Source organism: Mobula birostris, chromosome 4 (genome assembly GCF_030028105.1).
Source record: "Mobula birostris isolate sMobBir1 chromosome 4, sMobBir1.hap1, whole genome shotgun sequence".
NCBI classification, from domain to species: Eukaryota; Metazoa; Chordata; class Chondrichthyes; order Myliobatiformes; family Myliobatidae; genus Mobula; species Mobula birostris.
Window position 1 is genome coordinate 184,098,284 of NC_092373.1, and position 14,967 is coordinate 184,113,250.

The 14,967-nt window shown below is 43.9% G+C and overlaps 1 protein-coding gene across 4 annotated transcripts in view; it reads left to right on the forward strand.

Annotated features, from left to right (window-relative positions):
* The first annotated feature begins 1,525 nt into the window (after nucleotides 1-1,525).
* The window catches only part of lzts3a (leucine zipper, putative tumor suppressor family member 3a), a 226,491-nt gene continuing 213,049 nt past the window's right edge, over nucleotides 1,526-14,967 (forward strand). For 3 of the 4 annotated variants that reach the window (XM_072256668.1, XM_072256671.1, XM_072256673.1), the window contains exon 1: nucleotides 1,526-1,655. The gene's annotated coding sequence lies outside the window, so the exon portion shown is untranslated. Of the gene's footprint in view, nucleotides 1,656-1,932; nucleotides 1,971-14,967 lie in introns of those variants that run through there. The other variant, XM_072256670.1, reaches the window with a different exon arrangement.

Below are 14,967 nucleotides of genomic sequence, written 5' to 3' on the forward strand. Positions count from 1 at the left end.
GCTCAGGACCCACACCACCAGGTTCAGGAACAATTATTACCCCTCAACCATCAGGCTCTTGAGCCAGAGGGGACAACTTCATTCAATCCCTTCACCGAACTGCTCCCAGAACCCACGAACTCATTTTCAAGGACTCTTCATCTCATGTTCCCAATATTTATTGCTTATTTATTTACTTATAATAATTATTTTGTGTTTTTTTGTATTCACACAGCTTGTTGTCTTTTGCACATTGGTTGTTTGTCAGTATCGCTGTGTGTAGTCTTTCATTGATTCTATCGTGTTTCTTGCATTTACCGTGAATGCCCACAAGAAAATGTATCTCGGTTTGTATATGGCAATATGTGTATACTTTGATAATATACCTGCTTTTAACTTTGAACAAGATAAGCCGAAGGGCCTGTTTCTATGCTGTAGTCCTTACTTCCTTAGAGATGGAGGGCAGTAACAGGCCCGAGTTGGTGCCACGCAGTCATATCCATGTGACCCATTAAACTCCTAACCCGTAGTCTTTGGGGTGTGGGTGGAAACCAGAGGAAACACACACCGTCACAGCCTGGGAAGATGTACAAACTCCTTACAGAGAGTGGCAGGAATTGATGCCGGGAGGCTGGCAGGTTGGCGCTGCGATAGCCGCTACCCCGCTGTACCGTTATAGCAGAGAAATTAAAATCAACTGGCCAAAATTAGGGCGGGGGGGCACTTGGGAGAGATAGGATCGATGGAAAGATTTAGAAAAAAGGCTTGGTCCCTTCCCCCTTCGTTCCACCCAGAATAACTGTGTTGGCTCGTTCCACCCAGAATAACTGTGTTGGCTCGTTCCACCCAGAATAACTGTGTTGGCTAAATCTTTGACCTGCTGCCTGCTCTCAACACTGAACACCAGCCTTTCGGAATCTCCCTGTGCTTTGTGAGATCACCGAGTCTTTACCTTCTTCGCAAACCCGGGTCTCTCAGTGACTGGTGTGTTGCCTGCTGGACTGGCCCAGTCTAAAATAAGATTTCCTTTTCAACCCACCGCGCTGCATTAGACGCGGGCCATAGCCACCTTGTCACACATCACACCCTTTCTTTTCACCCTCCTACATTTATCATGGCAGCCTGCAGGACAACGATAAGCCTAACAGTTCCGACTGCGATGCCTTAGAAGGGACAGCGCAAGTTAGCGCGAGCAAACTGTACTTGGGTCACGACAGGAGCTGCCAAGCGAGTGAAGAGGTTGAATTTTCCAGAAATGTTACAATTGTTTTTTCTCTCTTCATCGACCAGCCTAGGGTCAAAGTAGATCGCTGCCACACTATCTTGGCTCGCTTTGCAGGCTCGGGGACGTGCGAGAGGCAAGTCCTGCCTGTTAAAACAGCATTGCACTCGGGGAAGGGAGCAGCTCTGGTCACGGACGCCGGTTGAGCGAAGGTGTGGGGCTGTTTTGCCATCGAGGCATGACGGCTTGCAGGAGCTGATAGGCTGGCGCAAGGCTGGAGGCAGGACCGAGGCTGCTACCATGCGAATGTCCACACTTGACAATTCGCCACCAACAGCACAGCCGGAGGAGCCCGCAAGAAGCTCCCTCCTCCTCGGGAGGGGTTTTCTTTGAGAGACTCTTGACCTGATCGCAAGCGAACAACTTTGCCCTCACCGCAGGATGTACCTCAACGGTGAGTACTTGCTCCTCCTCTACACCCACCCCGTGACTAACAAAAGGGCGTCTTAATAACGCGCACCCGACTACTTTTGGTACGGACGATGGATTTAAGTTGGTCCCAAGTTTAGCAGTTAAACTGACTTAGAGATGATTGCAGAGCCGTGACAGGTGGGGAATATTTTAAGGGCGTGAAACAGAGGCTTTGCTTCTAAGAATACCGGATCTGTTGCACGGAATGTGAATTGCGGACTTTCGTTTATACCTGTTCAGCTGGCTCATTTTAAACCCTGTTTGAAATTAGCTGCAAAATCAACGCTGAACGAAGCAGGTAATACTGAATGTGGTTCTCATCTGGGCGCGATGTACGTTCGGCTCTCTGGCCTCGGTGATGTAAGCGGATTGTGTACGTGATCTGATTTAAAGGGACTCTCAACTTGTCCGCTCTCCTGGAAGGAAGGCAGAGCTTCACTGCACTGCACCATTTGTATGTTTTATTATATTTTAAATCAGACCACGATGTGAATGCAACTAACCTTTATTTTAAATCAGCGCAGTAGCTGCCCTGGCGGTGTGCTACTCTCCTAGCCCGCTCTCCCGATTTTAAGCGGGAGGTCACGTCAGGTGACGGCTTCTTAATTCTGGTTGAAAGGAAACCTCTGGCTTGCGTTGGGGATTAGGGTGATGGGCGAAGGATATTGGTTTACACATCGGTGGAACTTTATGGTTGGGATTGGTATCAGGAAACATTGTCTTTATTTCGCTGGTTTCCGCGGTTGAATTATTTTTGGGAGGAGCCTGGTGACTAAAGTGATGCAAGTCACGCCTGTACCAAAAGCGAGGATCGAGCCCCCGTACAATCATTTTCCGAAATGAGTGATGTTAATTAAAGTTTGCAGTCACTGGGCAAATTATATTTTTATCTACCCATCCAATTCTATTAAGAGCGATATAGGTTAACTGAAGATTAAAATGTATTTAAAAACGAATCCATGTCAGTTACCTTTGTTTTTTGCTCTCAATGTCATGTCGACTTGACTGATGATCTTCTCCAGATCGACGGTTTCTGTGACAATGCTTGAAGGAAACAGCGTCCTGCCGAAGGATATCAAAATATTGTGAGGTTTGACGACGTTTGAAGCAGTCTGCAGTTAAGGGCACATTTTAGAATATAATATCATGGTAAAATTATGACAGCACCGGGCCCATTATTGTTCTTAGTTTCATTCTTTCCGTGTAACCTTTCAAGGGCCTGTCCACTTCCTTTTGGAGATATTAATTCGACCTCCATACCCCGAGCTGACGGTGAGCTGCGGATCACGTTGGTCGGCGTGGACTTGCATCCATGTCCTATTGCTCTTTGATTCAAACCTTTCGGGAGTGTTGATTCTTTTCATCACCCTTGAATCTTTTGCCCAAAATTTTCATTTTGCGCTGGTTGGTCCTCAAGCCACCTACCAATGGGGATAGCTTGCTTTGAGTTGAACATGACCTTGTACCATCCCTCCAACCATTGAATACCTGCAAGAAAATGAATCTCAGGGTAGTATATGGTGACACACAGTACGTGTAGATACGTTGATAATAAATTTACTCTGAAGCTTGAACCTTGAATCAATCTTCTTTGCTCCAAAAAGAACACTCCAGCTTCTGTTTACCCCCAGGGGTTCCCAACCTGGGGCCCATAGACCCCTTGCTTCATGGTATTGGTCCATGGTGTTAAAAGTTTTGGAGCTCCTGGGTTACCTGAAATCTTTGATTCTTGAAGGATCAAAGGCAGCTGAACAAAATCAGCAAATAATTTTCTTTTCCGTAACTTCTCCACTTCTGGTCTAAAGACCGTAAGACATAGGAGCAAAATTGGGCCATTCAGCCCATCGAATATGCTCCACCATTCCATCATGTCTGATCCTGGATCCCATTCAGTCCCATACACCTGCCTTCTCGCCGTATCCCTCGAAACCCTGACTGATCAGGAAACAATCAACTTCTGCCTTAAGTATATGCACAGACTTGGCCTCCACTGCTCTTTGTGGCAGAGAATTCCACAGATTTACTATTCTCCAGCTAAAAAAACTCCTCCTTATCTCTGTTCTAAAGGGTCACCCTCAATTATGAGGCTGGGCCCTGTAGTTCTGGATACCCCCACTATCAGAAACATCCTCTCCACATCCACCCTATCTCGTCCTTTCAATATTAGGTAGGTTTCCGTGAGATTTCCCCCCTCCAACATTCTTCTAAGTTCCAGTGAGTACAGGCACAAAGCTGCCAAACACTCCTCATATGTTAACTCCTACATTCCTGGAATTATTCTCGTGAACGTCCTCTGGACCCTCTCCAATGACAATACAGCCTTTCTGCGATATGGGGCCCAAAACTGTTGACAATACTCCAAGTGCAGCCTGACTAGTGTCTTATAAAGGCTCAGCATTATCTTCTTGCTTTTATATTCTGTTCCCCTTGATACAAATGCTAACATTGCATTTGCCTTCTTTACCACAGACTCAACCTGTAAATTAACCTTCTGGGAGTCTTGCACGAGGACTCCTAAGTCCCCCTGCACCTTTGATGTTTGAACCTTCTCCCCATCTAGATAATAGTCCACACTATTGTTCCTTTTACCAAAATGCATTATCACACATTTTCCAACACTGTATTTCATCTGCCATTTTTGCCCATTCTTCCAATTTGTCTAAGTCCTGCTGCACTTGCATTGCTTCCTCAGCACTACCTACCCCTCCACCCATCTTCGTATCATCTGCAAACTTTGCCACAAAGACAGCAATTCCGTTATCTAGATCACTGACAAACAATGTGAAAAGTAGCGGTCCCAATCCAGACCCCTGAGGAACACCTCTAGTCACTGGCAGCCAACTAGAAAAGGCCCCTTTTTATTCCCACTCGCTGCCTCCTGCCTGTCAGCCAATCGGCTACCCATGCCAGTATCTTTCCTGTAACACCATAGGATTTTATCTTGTTCACAAGCCTCGTGTGGTAGCTTATCAAATGTCTTCTGAAAATCCAAGTAAATGACATCCATTGCCTCTCCTTTGTCTACCCTGCTTGTTACTTCCTTGAAGATTTTAACAGATTTGTTATGCAAGATTTCCCTTTACAGAAACCATGCTAACTTCGACTTATTTCATCATTAGTCTCCAAGTATCTTGAAACCTCATTGGTAATAATAGACTCCAACACTTTCCCAACTTCTTTGGTTAGGCTAGCTGACCTATAATTTCCTTTTTTTTTGCCTTCCTCCCTTCTTAAAGAGTGGAGTGACATTTGCAATCTTCCAGTCCTCCGGGACCTTGCCAGAATCGTGATTCTTGAAAGGTCATGGCCGATGCATCCGTTATCTCTTCAGCAACCTCTCTCAGGACTCTGGGATGTAGTTCATCTGGCCCAGGTGATTTATCCACCTTAAGACCTTTGAGTTTGCCTAATACTTTTTCCTTTGTAATAGCAATGGCACTCACTCCTGCTCTCCGACACCCACGGACCACTTGCACACTGCTAGTGTCTTCCACAGTGAAGACAGATGCAAAATACCCATTAAGTTCATCTGCCATTTCTTTGTCCCCCATTACTACTTCACCAACATAATTTTCCAGTGGTCCAATATGAACTCTCACCTCCCTTTTACACTTTATATAACTGAAAAAAACTTTTGGTATTCTTCTTTATATTATTGGCTTGGCTGCCCTCATATTTCAACTTTTCCCTTCTTATAGCTTTTTTAGTTGCCTTTTGTTGGATTTTAAAAGCTTCAAAATCACCCAATTTCCCACTCACTTTTGCTATTTTGTATGCCATTTCCATGGCTTTTATGCAGTCCTTAACTTCCTTGGTCAGCCATGGTTGCCTACCCCTGCCATTTGAGAACTTCTACCTCTGTGGAACATATCTTTCATGTGCCTTATGAACTATTCCCAGAAACTTCAGCCATCTCTGCTCTGCCGTCGTCTCCACCAGTATCCTTCTCCAATCCACTTAGACAATCTCCTCTCTCGTGCCTCTGTAATTTCCTTCATTCCATTGTGATATAGATACATGTGAGTTATGCTTCTCCCTCTCAAATTGCAGTAAGAATTCAATCATAATGATCATGGCCTCCCAAGGGTTCCTTTATGTTAAGCTCCCTAATAAGATCTGGATTATTACACAACACCCAAACTAATATGGCTTTTCCCCAAGTAGGCTCAAGCACAAGCTGCTCTAAAGAGCCATCTTGTAGGGACTCAACAAATTCCCTCTTTTGTGATCTGACACCAAGCGAATTTTCCAAATCCCTTTGCATATTGAAGTTCTCCATTACAATTGTGACATTACCCTTATTACATGTTATTTTCCAGCTCCCTCTGCAACCTCAACCCCACATCTTGGCTACTGTTTGGAGGCCTGCATGTGATTCCCTTAATTTTTTTTTTTACCCTTGCAATTTCTTAACTCCACACACAAAGATTCAACGTTCTCTGGTCCTATGTCACCTCTTTCTAAAGATGTAATTCCATCTCTTACCAACAGAGCCACACCACCGCCGATGCCTTCCTGCCTGTCCTTTCGATACAAGGTATATCCTTTGATGTTAAGCTCCCAACTATGGCCTTTCAGCCATGGCAAATGTATTTTGTAACTTTTATATAAAATTACAGCTGAGAAATGGGTCTTGATGTCTAAACTAGCATCCATACTTCACACAAACCTGTTCCTACAATGTAACAAGGCAGCCCTCTATTGCTTCCTCCCTAATGTTCATCCACCTAATTGCTTCAACCAGGCCATGTGGTTGCAAGCTCAACATTCCACCAGTATTGCTTACTTTCAGCAGGATTAATTATTAATGACTCTTTTATAATTATTGTTTTGCATACTCGCACCCAGTTCAAGAAGGAAATCCATAATAAGTAATGCAAGTCTTTATATCTTTTTGATTGTTTCTTTTAATAATAGATTAACCTTGTTAGCTTCTCTGGTAAATACAGAAGTAGTAAGTATTCAATTTGGTAATACTGTATCTTGTTGCCTTGACCCTATGAGTTTATCTTATGGCCCCTGTGATCAACCAAAGCTGCATAATATATATAACCTCATAGGTCAAGGCAACAGGCCCATTGGCTCAACTCATCCATGTTGATCAGGTTGTCGACCTGAGCTTCATTTGCCTGCATTTGGCCCATATCGTTTTAAATCTTGAGCAGCAAACAAGAAACTGGAAGGACTCAGAAAAAAATTAGAGGCAACCTTATAGAAATGTTTAAAGTTATAAGAGGCATAGGTAATTCCCAAACGTAGAAGAATTCAAAACTAGGGGGCATAGATTTATGGTGCAAGGGGAAAGATTTAAAAGGCACCTGAGGGACAATTCTTTCACACAGAAGATGATGAGTATATAGAAGGAACAGCCGGAAGAAATGGTTGAGGCTGGTGAAATATTATCATTTGAGAACCGCTTGGATAGGTACAAGGCCTGGAGGGATTAGGGCCAAATGCAGGGAACTAGGGCTAGCTAGGTGGACAACATGGTTGGCATGGACATGTTTGGCCAAAGATCCCGTATCCATGCTGAAGTACCCTATTGCTCTGTGACTCAGTGCTTGGACCAGGGCTGTGAAGAGGTCTGAGTGGTCCTAGCAAGGCCCAAACTGGGCAACTGTGATAAAAATTGAACATTTTGGAAACACTCAGTGGGTCATGCAGCATCTGTGGAAAGAATTAGCAAATTATATTGAAGTTTGAGGGATCTCCTTGTAGAGTGTTTCCAGCACTTTAGTGTTTATATCAGATTTCCAACATCTGCTGTTCTTTTCTGACTTTCATTTACCAATGTCGGTGAGTTGTTTAATGTCGATGAAGTGCCACTCGATAGCACTTGCTAATAACTGAGAGTAGAGTGATAGCAGGGGGACTGGAAGATCGAATTAGCCCTGCTTCTGGTCAACAGGACAGACCTGGACAATTTTCCACATTGTTAGGTAGATGGCAGCGTTGTAAGTGAATGTGAACTGATTAGCCAGAGGCAAAAGTTGCTCTGGAGTGTGGGCCTTCCTCAGCACAGCAGGACGTTGTCTGGTCCCATAGTCTTTGTTATCCAGTGGTTTCATCCATTTCTTGCTATCGTATGGAGTGAGTCACAATGGACGAAGATTAGGTTCAGTGGTGGGGAGGAACTTGGGAGAAAGTAGAAATTGGTCATCTATCTGGCTGAACATGGTTAAAATCCTTCAAGCTGTTCCTTAATGTTTGCATCCTGGACCCTGTGGTTGAGAATGGACAGTTTCTTGGAGGCTCCATGATGCTTTACAGTGCAAGCAGCCTGGTTTCACATCCCTCTGCTTCCAGGAAGGAGTTTGTGTGTTCGCCCCCTGACTGCGTGGGTTTCCTCCGGGTGTTCCAGTTTCCACCCGCAGTCCAAAGATGTACTGGTTGGTAGGTTAACCGATAATTGCAAATTGTCCGCTGATTAGGCTGGGGTTAAAATCCGGGGACTACCAGTCGACGTGGTTCGAAGGGCCAGAAGTGTCTATCCGCGCTGCGTCTCAATAAAATTTAAAAAAAAGCTCTTTAGTCATCCACCATAATTCTCAACTGGGTGTGACAGGACTGTAGATTTGATCTGATCCATTGGTTGTGAGATCAGAAGCTACATATCAATGTCAAAGTAAAATATATTCTACTATATACTACCTTGAGATTCAGTTTCTTGCAGACATTTACAAGAAATGAAATAAATACAATAGAATTAATGAAAAACTACACACAAGCAACCAATGTACAAAAGAAGACAAATTGCTCAAATAAAAATTATAGTGAGAATGCGAGTTGTAAACAGTCTATGAAAGTGAGTCTATAGGTTAAGTTGTGTCAAGTAGCAGTGACTGAAGTTATCCACACTGGTGTATATCAAGCAACATGATCTAGTTGTTTAGCATTGAGTAGTCCTGTAGTGTATCTTTACTAGGCCAGCACCTTATCATACTCGGGATGCCTGCCGCTGCTGTTAGCATGCTCTTCTACACTCTTCATTGACCCAGGTTTGATTCCTGGTGTGATGGTATTGGTAGACTGAAGTAAGTAGTGTGATCACTTGAGTATGATGTCCTCTTAAGAGGCTGTAGAGACCGTTCTGGGATCCACACGCTCTGGTGCAGTGTAGGCAAGAGTAAGTGCTGTCTGTGGTTAGTGCTTAGATCTTTCGGTTTGTTCAGACTCTCCTTTCAACGCTGCTGGTTTTCTGGGGCACAGCAGAGGTCACTCTCAAATAGCACATTCTCTTCTTGAACAGATTTCTTTCAGTTGTGTCTTTTGAGTGCAACATCTTGCCAGTTTTTAGATGTAACATTGAATTTCTTCAGGCTGAATTTGATGTTGTCTTTGAAACATTTTCTTTCATCAGGGGCCCGCTGACCTACCTTCTGCTAAAAGGAAAGGATCTGTTTGGCATCTGGATGACATGACCTATCTGTTGGAGTTGATATTGCTTTATCAAAGTGAATTTGTGTTGGTGTCCGCTAGGACACTGGTGTTGGTGAGTCTGTCCTTGTAAGTGCCTGGCCATGGTGCTACAGATTATGGCAGTGTATGTCTCTGCTGCTCCTGATGATCCACAGAGCCTCAGTGGTGTCCATTTTGAGCTGATTGATCTCTTCCGGGCTTGTCCCATTGTACTTCTGCACAACGTAGCAAAGGGTGTTCTCACAGGACTCAACAAGAACTGTGTGCTAGTCACTTCTACCAATGCAATCACCAACACCGGTATTCAGTTTCATGTACATCGAAATATACAGTGCAGTGTGCCACTTGCATTAGCAACCAGCACAACCTAAGACTATGCTGGGGGCAGCCCGCAAGTGTCCAGTGCCTACGTAGCATGCCCCCTCCCCCATGTTCAGCAGAACAACGCAAGCTACAACAATAACAGCAACAAAATAAAACAACAGCAAAGCGAGCCCCTTTCCTTCCTCCCGTCCACCAACCCACTCACTCACACACAGACAACTACAGCACAGGCTGCCTCCAGGCCTTCAGTCTCCAGTCGACTTGTGGATTTGCAGCCTTACAGACTATGGACCTCTTACCTTCCCGGTGGACACTCAGACTCCAGACGTCCCACACTGCAAAAACTCATTTCAGGGAGGAAGCACCATCAATCTGCGGGAGACTCCCGGAACTTCCGGGAGAGGTGGGATGTCTGCAGTGGAGTAGCTCTTTAGCAGCTAGCCAGCTAGTTTAAATAATGTTAGCTATGCGAATGAATGAATGACACCTGTTAAACTCACCTCAACATGTCTTTTACAGTCTTAACCCACCACGGGTAATAGAAAAGTCACTGTTGCAAACAGTGCAACGAGCAACACTGTCATTATTTTTGACCACTATTAGGCAGGGGTACACTTTAGGGTCGTCTGGGGTGACGTACGTTTTATATTTTCTGTTTTTGGAACACTCTGCCATGGAACGTGTTCTCTCTCTCTCTCTCTCTCTCTCTCTCTCTCTCTCTCTCGATCACTCTCTCGTGCTCACTCTCTCTCTCTCTCTCTCTCTCATGGTCACTCTCGCACTTGCTCGCTCGCTCTCAAAAGTATTGATTTCGGGGATATTGTATATAATTTGTGGGCATCAGGGAGCCACTATCAATATGCGGGAGACTCCCGGAACTTCCGGGAGAGGTGGGATGTCTGAGACTCTCAGACATCTGGTCTCCCAAGTGTTACAGTTACAGAGAAAGCACAGTGCAGGTAGACAAATAAAGTGCAAAGGACCACAACCAGGCAAATGGAGATCGAGTTATTTTAGCATTCAAGTATCTGATAATAGCAGGAGAGAAACTGTCTTTGAGTATCGTGCATCACGCTCTCAAGCTTTTGAATCTTCTGCCTGTCGCGAGAGGGGAGAAGAAAAATGTCTGGGGTGCATAGAGCCTTTGATCATGTTGGCAGCTTTTCCAAGGCAGCAGGAGGTGTAGGACTAAGCCAGAAGGTATGGCTGGTTTCTGTGATTTACTGGACTGCATTAGCAAGTCTCCACAATTTCTCGCTGTCCTGGACAGAGCAGTTGTCGCACCAGGCTGTGATGCATCCGGATAGGATGCTTTTTATGTGCATCTGTGAATGTTGGTAAGAGCCACTGAGATCATGCCTGTCTCCTCCTTGTATTCTGTTTCGTCATTGTTTGAGATCTAGTCCAGTACAGTGTTGTCATCTGTAAACTTGTGAATAGAGTAATTTACTTTGGGAAGTTAAACTAGTCCTGGACATTCATGACCCTAGGGTAGTAATCTCAGGATTGCTGTGAGTACAAGAATAGTATGAGGCGTATTAATGCGTGGTTTCAATTTCCTGGATCACTGGGGCCTCTTCTGGAGGAGGTACGACCTGTACACCTGAACCCAAAGGGGTCCAATATCCGAGTGGCAGGTTTAATAAAGCTGTTAGGGAGGGTTTAAACTAATTTGGCAGGGGGATGGGAACCGGACTGATAGGGTTGGGGAAGGGGAAAACAGAAATAAATCAAAGATAGTGTGCAACAAAGATTATAGAAAGAACAGGCAGGAGATGAGGCTTAATCACAGCCAGTGGCATGAGTTACAGGGCAATTGAGGTGTGGTGCAGTTAAAACAGAAAGCAACAAATAATGGACTGAAAGTGTTATATTTGAATGCACACAGCATAAGGAATAAAATGGACGATCTTGAAATTTAGCTACAGCTTGGCAAATATGCCATTGGGAGCTGAACGTCCAAGGATATATAGTGTATCGGAAAGATAGGCTGGTAGGCAGAGGGGGTGGTGTGGCTCTGAGTATAAGAAACAATATTAAATCATTAGAAAGAGATGACAAAGGATTGGAAGGTGTAGAGTCTCTATGGGTTGAGTTAAGAAATGGCAAGGGTAAAAGGAACCTAATGGCAGTTGTATACAGGCCTCCAAACAGCATCCAGGATATGGATTACAAATTACAGCAGGATATAGAAAAGGCATGTCAGAAAGGCAATGTCATATAATTGTTGGGGATTTCAACATGAAAGTTTATTGGGAAAACCAGGTCAGTATGGGACCTCAAAAGAGAGAATTTGTAGAATGTCTCAGGGATGGCTTTTTCGAACAGCTTGTTGTTGAGCCCATTAGGGGATCGGCTGTGCTGGATTGGGTGTTGTGCAATGATCCAGAGGTAATAAGAGAGCTTAAGGTTAAGGAACCCTTAGGGAACAGTGATCACAATATGACTGAGTTCACATTAAAATTTGAGAGCGAAAAATAAAATCCAATGTGTCGGTATTTCAGTGGAATAAAGAAAATTACAATGGCATAAGAGGGGAACTGGCTGAAGTTGACTGGAAGGGGACATTTGCTAGAAGGACAGCAGAGCAGCAATGGCTGGAGTTTCTGTGAAAAATGATGGAAGTGCAAGACAAGAATATTCCAAATAAGAAGAAATTTTCAAAGGGAAGAAGGACCAAATGGCCTACTTCTGCTCCTATATCTTATAGTCTTATTGAGCAAGACCTTAGGATAGAAGTACATAGTTCCCTGAAAGAAATGACATAGATAGACAAAATGGTAAAGGAGGCTTTGAGTAGAGTTGGGAGTCATGTTATTGTTGTAAAAATCATTGATCAGGACGCACATTGAATATTGTGTGCAGTTCTGGCCACTGGATGCCATAGGACGGATATGACTAGGCTAGAGAGGGGTGCAGAAAAGATTCACAGGATGTTCCCTAGACAAGAGGGCTTGAGCTCTAAGGAGAGACTAGATAAGTTGGATCTATATTCCTTAGCATGAACGAGGCTGAGATGTGACCTTTTATGCAGTGGTTTCCAAAGTGGGCAATATTGAATCCCTGGTGGGAATTTCTAAGGGGGTGATAAAGATAAGTGGGGAAGTGGAGGAGTATTTGGTAGCAAAGGGGGCAGGCTAAAATTAAGAAATAAATAACGTATAAGTATTTGATCCTCAGTGCCTCTCAATTGATTACAATGGTCACGTAAATGCCTCATGTCTTGCTAATCGAACGTTGTCTTAACCTTTTCTTGAAGCACATTATAATTGTTGGAAAAACAATGTGACACTTCTGTACTTGGCATGTCATGAGAAATCAGGAGTGAAGAAGGTGCGTTATCACCGGGTCTGGCCCACACATTACTGTCACTTATTACTGTAGCACAGTCTTGGCTAGTACGATTCCTATACTCTAATCAATTCCTAATTCCGGTGAATTAGGGTATGACGTTCAGTGGGGTAAGTTCAGAATCTGCCCTTTTGAATAGTTTTACTCAACATTTCTCTAGTCCACAGCCCAACTGAAATATCGCTGCCCACTTTAAGCACCTTCAGGCAGCGAGTCAGGACTTGCTCGAGTTATGATGATGTCATAACTTTCCCCTTTATTGATCATAGCACTTGAGGTTGGACTTAAGCAATAGGCAATAGACTATAGCTGTTAGTTCATAATGAAAATGGCAGAAGCAGATCAAATGAAAAAGAAGTCGAGACAGTATCATGTGGAGTATCCGAAATATGGATTTATACCAGCATCAAGCAACCAACACCAGCCAATGTGTCTGCTGTGTGAAAATAAGGCAATGAAAACACTCAGGGTTCTTGAACATTTGAATAAAATACAGTCTGATGAAGCAAACAAGAACTTTGGTTGTTTCAGTCACTGTGAAAACTTTCAGAAATGGAAAGCTCTTCAAAACATGTTTGCTAGCATTTCACAACAAAACAGTGATAGTTTGGGTGCTTCGTACATTTCATTGCCTATTGCAAAATCTGGAAAGCCCCATACAGTTGGAGAAGAACTGTTCTGCCAGCAGTAAGGGAGCTTCTGAGTACAGTTTTGCATAGTCACCAGACAAAGTGATTCCTCTCAGTGACAATCTGTTCATAGACAAAATGTCTGAGAATGTCAAAGAATTTGCTCCGCTATTGGATAAATCAGCTTTGCCATACAATGAATCTGTGCTTCTTGGCTATGCTCACTTTATAAAAGATGAAAAAATGGTTCAAAAGTTGTTATTTGCAAGGGAACTAGAAATAGATATGAAAGGAAAGTCAATATTTCAGGTTGTTGAGCGATTTTTCAAAGAGAAGGACATTCATTCACAAACATTCTTGCTTGGGCAACAGATGGGGCACCATCAATGACAGCACACCACCATGGGGTTATTACTTTCTTGAAAAAAAGTTGTACCTAACATATTTACCATTCACTGTGTAGTTCAAGGACAACATCTTGTTGCAAAAAAACCCAAGCGATTTGGTTACACAAGTCATTAAATACTTTTATCACAGTGGTAAATAAAATCAATTCCCATGCTCTCAATTCTTGACTATTTTGAGAGTTTTGTATTGAGAATGATAAACAGTCTGAATGTTTGCTGTTGCACACAGAAGTTATGTGGTTCTCAAAAGGCAACTGCTTGAGACTATTTTATATGATTTTTGAAACAGTGATAAGATTCTTTGACTGATTTATTCAGTAATCAACTCAAGAATCTTAGGCATCCCAGGCCCCACCCTCAGCTCTTGGGTCCACAGAGCATCCATCTCACACCGACCCCACCTTCCCTAAACACCCAACTCTCCTCTCTCCTCAGACCCTGTCCCCCTCTGATTCCAGCTCTCATCCATGCTGGGTCTTCCCTCTGATCTTCCCCTCTCTGAGGCAGAGCACTTTGTCCTGCACCTGCACCTCAGTGAGTTCTGTGCCCACCATGACACCCAGCTCTTCTTGCATCGCCTCCGAGTCCGTGCCTACTTCTTTGACAAGGACTCTCCAGCCCTCACCAATGACCCCTTCTCCCGTTTTCAACCCTCCTCCTTTTCTTGGACACCCCACTCTGATCTTCTGTCTGCTCGGGATCTTTTTACTGCTGACTGCCGACGAGACATCAACCATCTCGACCTTAACACTCCTCTCTCCAATTCAAACCTCACTCCCGCTGAATTCACCGCTCTCCATTCTGTCTGCACTAATTCCAACCTCACTGTCAAACCCGCAAATAAAGGGGGTGCTGTATTAGTCTGGCAGGCTGACCCTCTACCTCTACCTTGCTGAGGCCAGATGGCAACTCTCAGACACGTCCTCTTTCTTACCACCGGGGTGAGATCCATAAAGACATGTCAGAGAGATTTCAGGATCTTCTCTTGGTGCAAATCCCAGATTGGTAATAAATCCATTCCTGAACTCTTGTAATGAGGAATTAAAAGAAAGGATGGAGGAAGAACTGACCTTGCTACAAAATGATTGAGCTAAAGCTCATATCAAGATTTTCGTTTGAAAGGAATCTCTGAATACTATCAGGCGCAGTATGGGAAGGTCAAGAT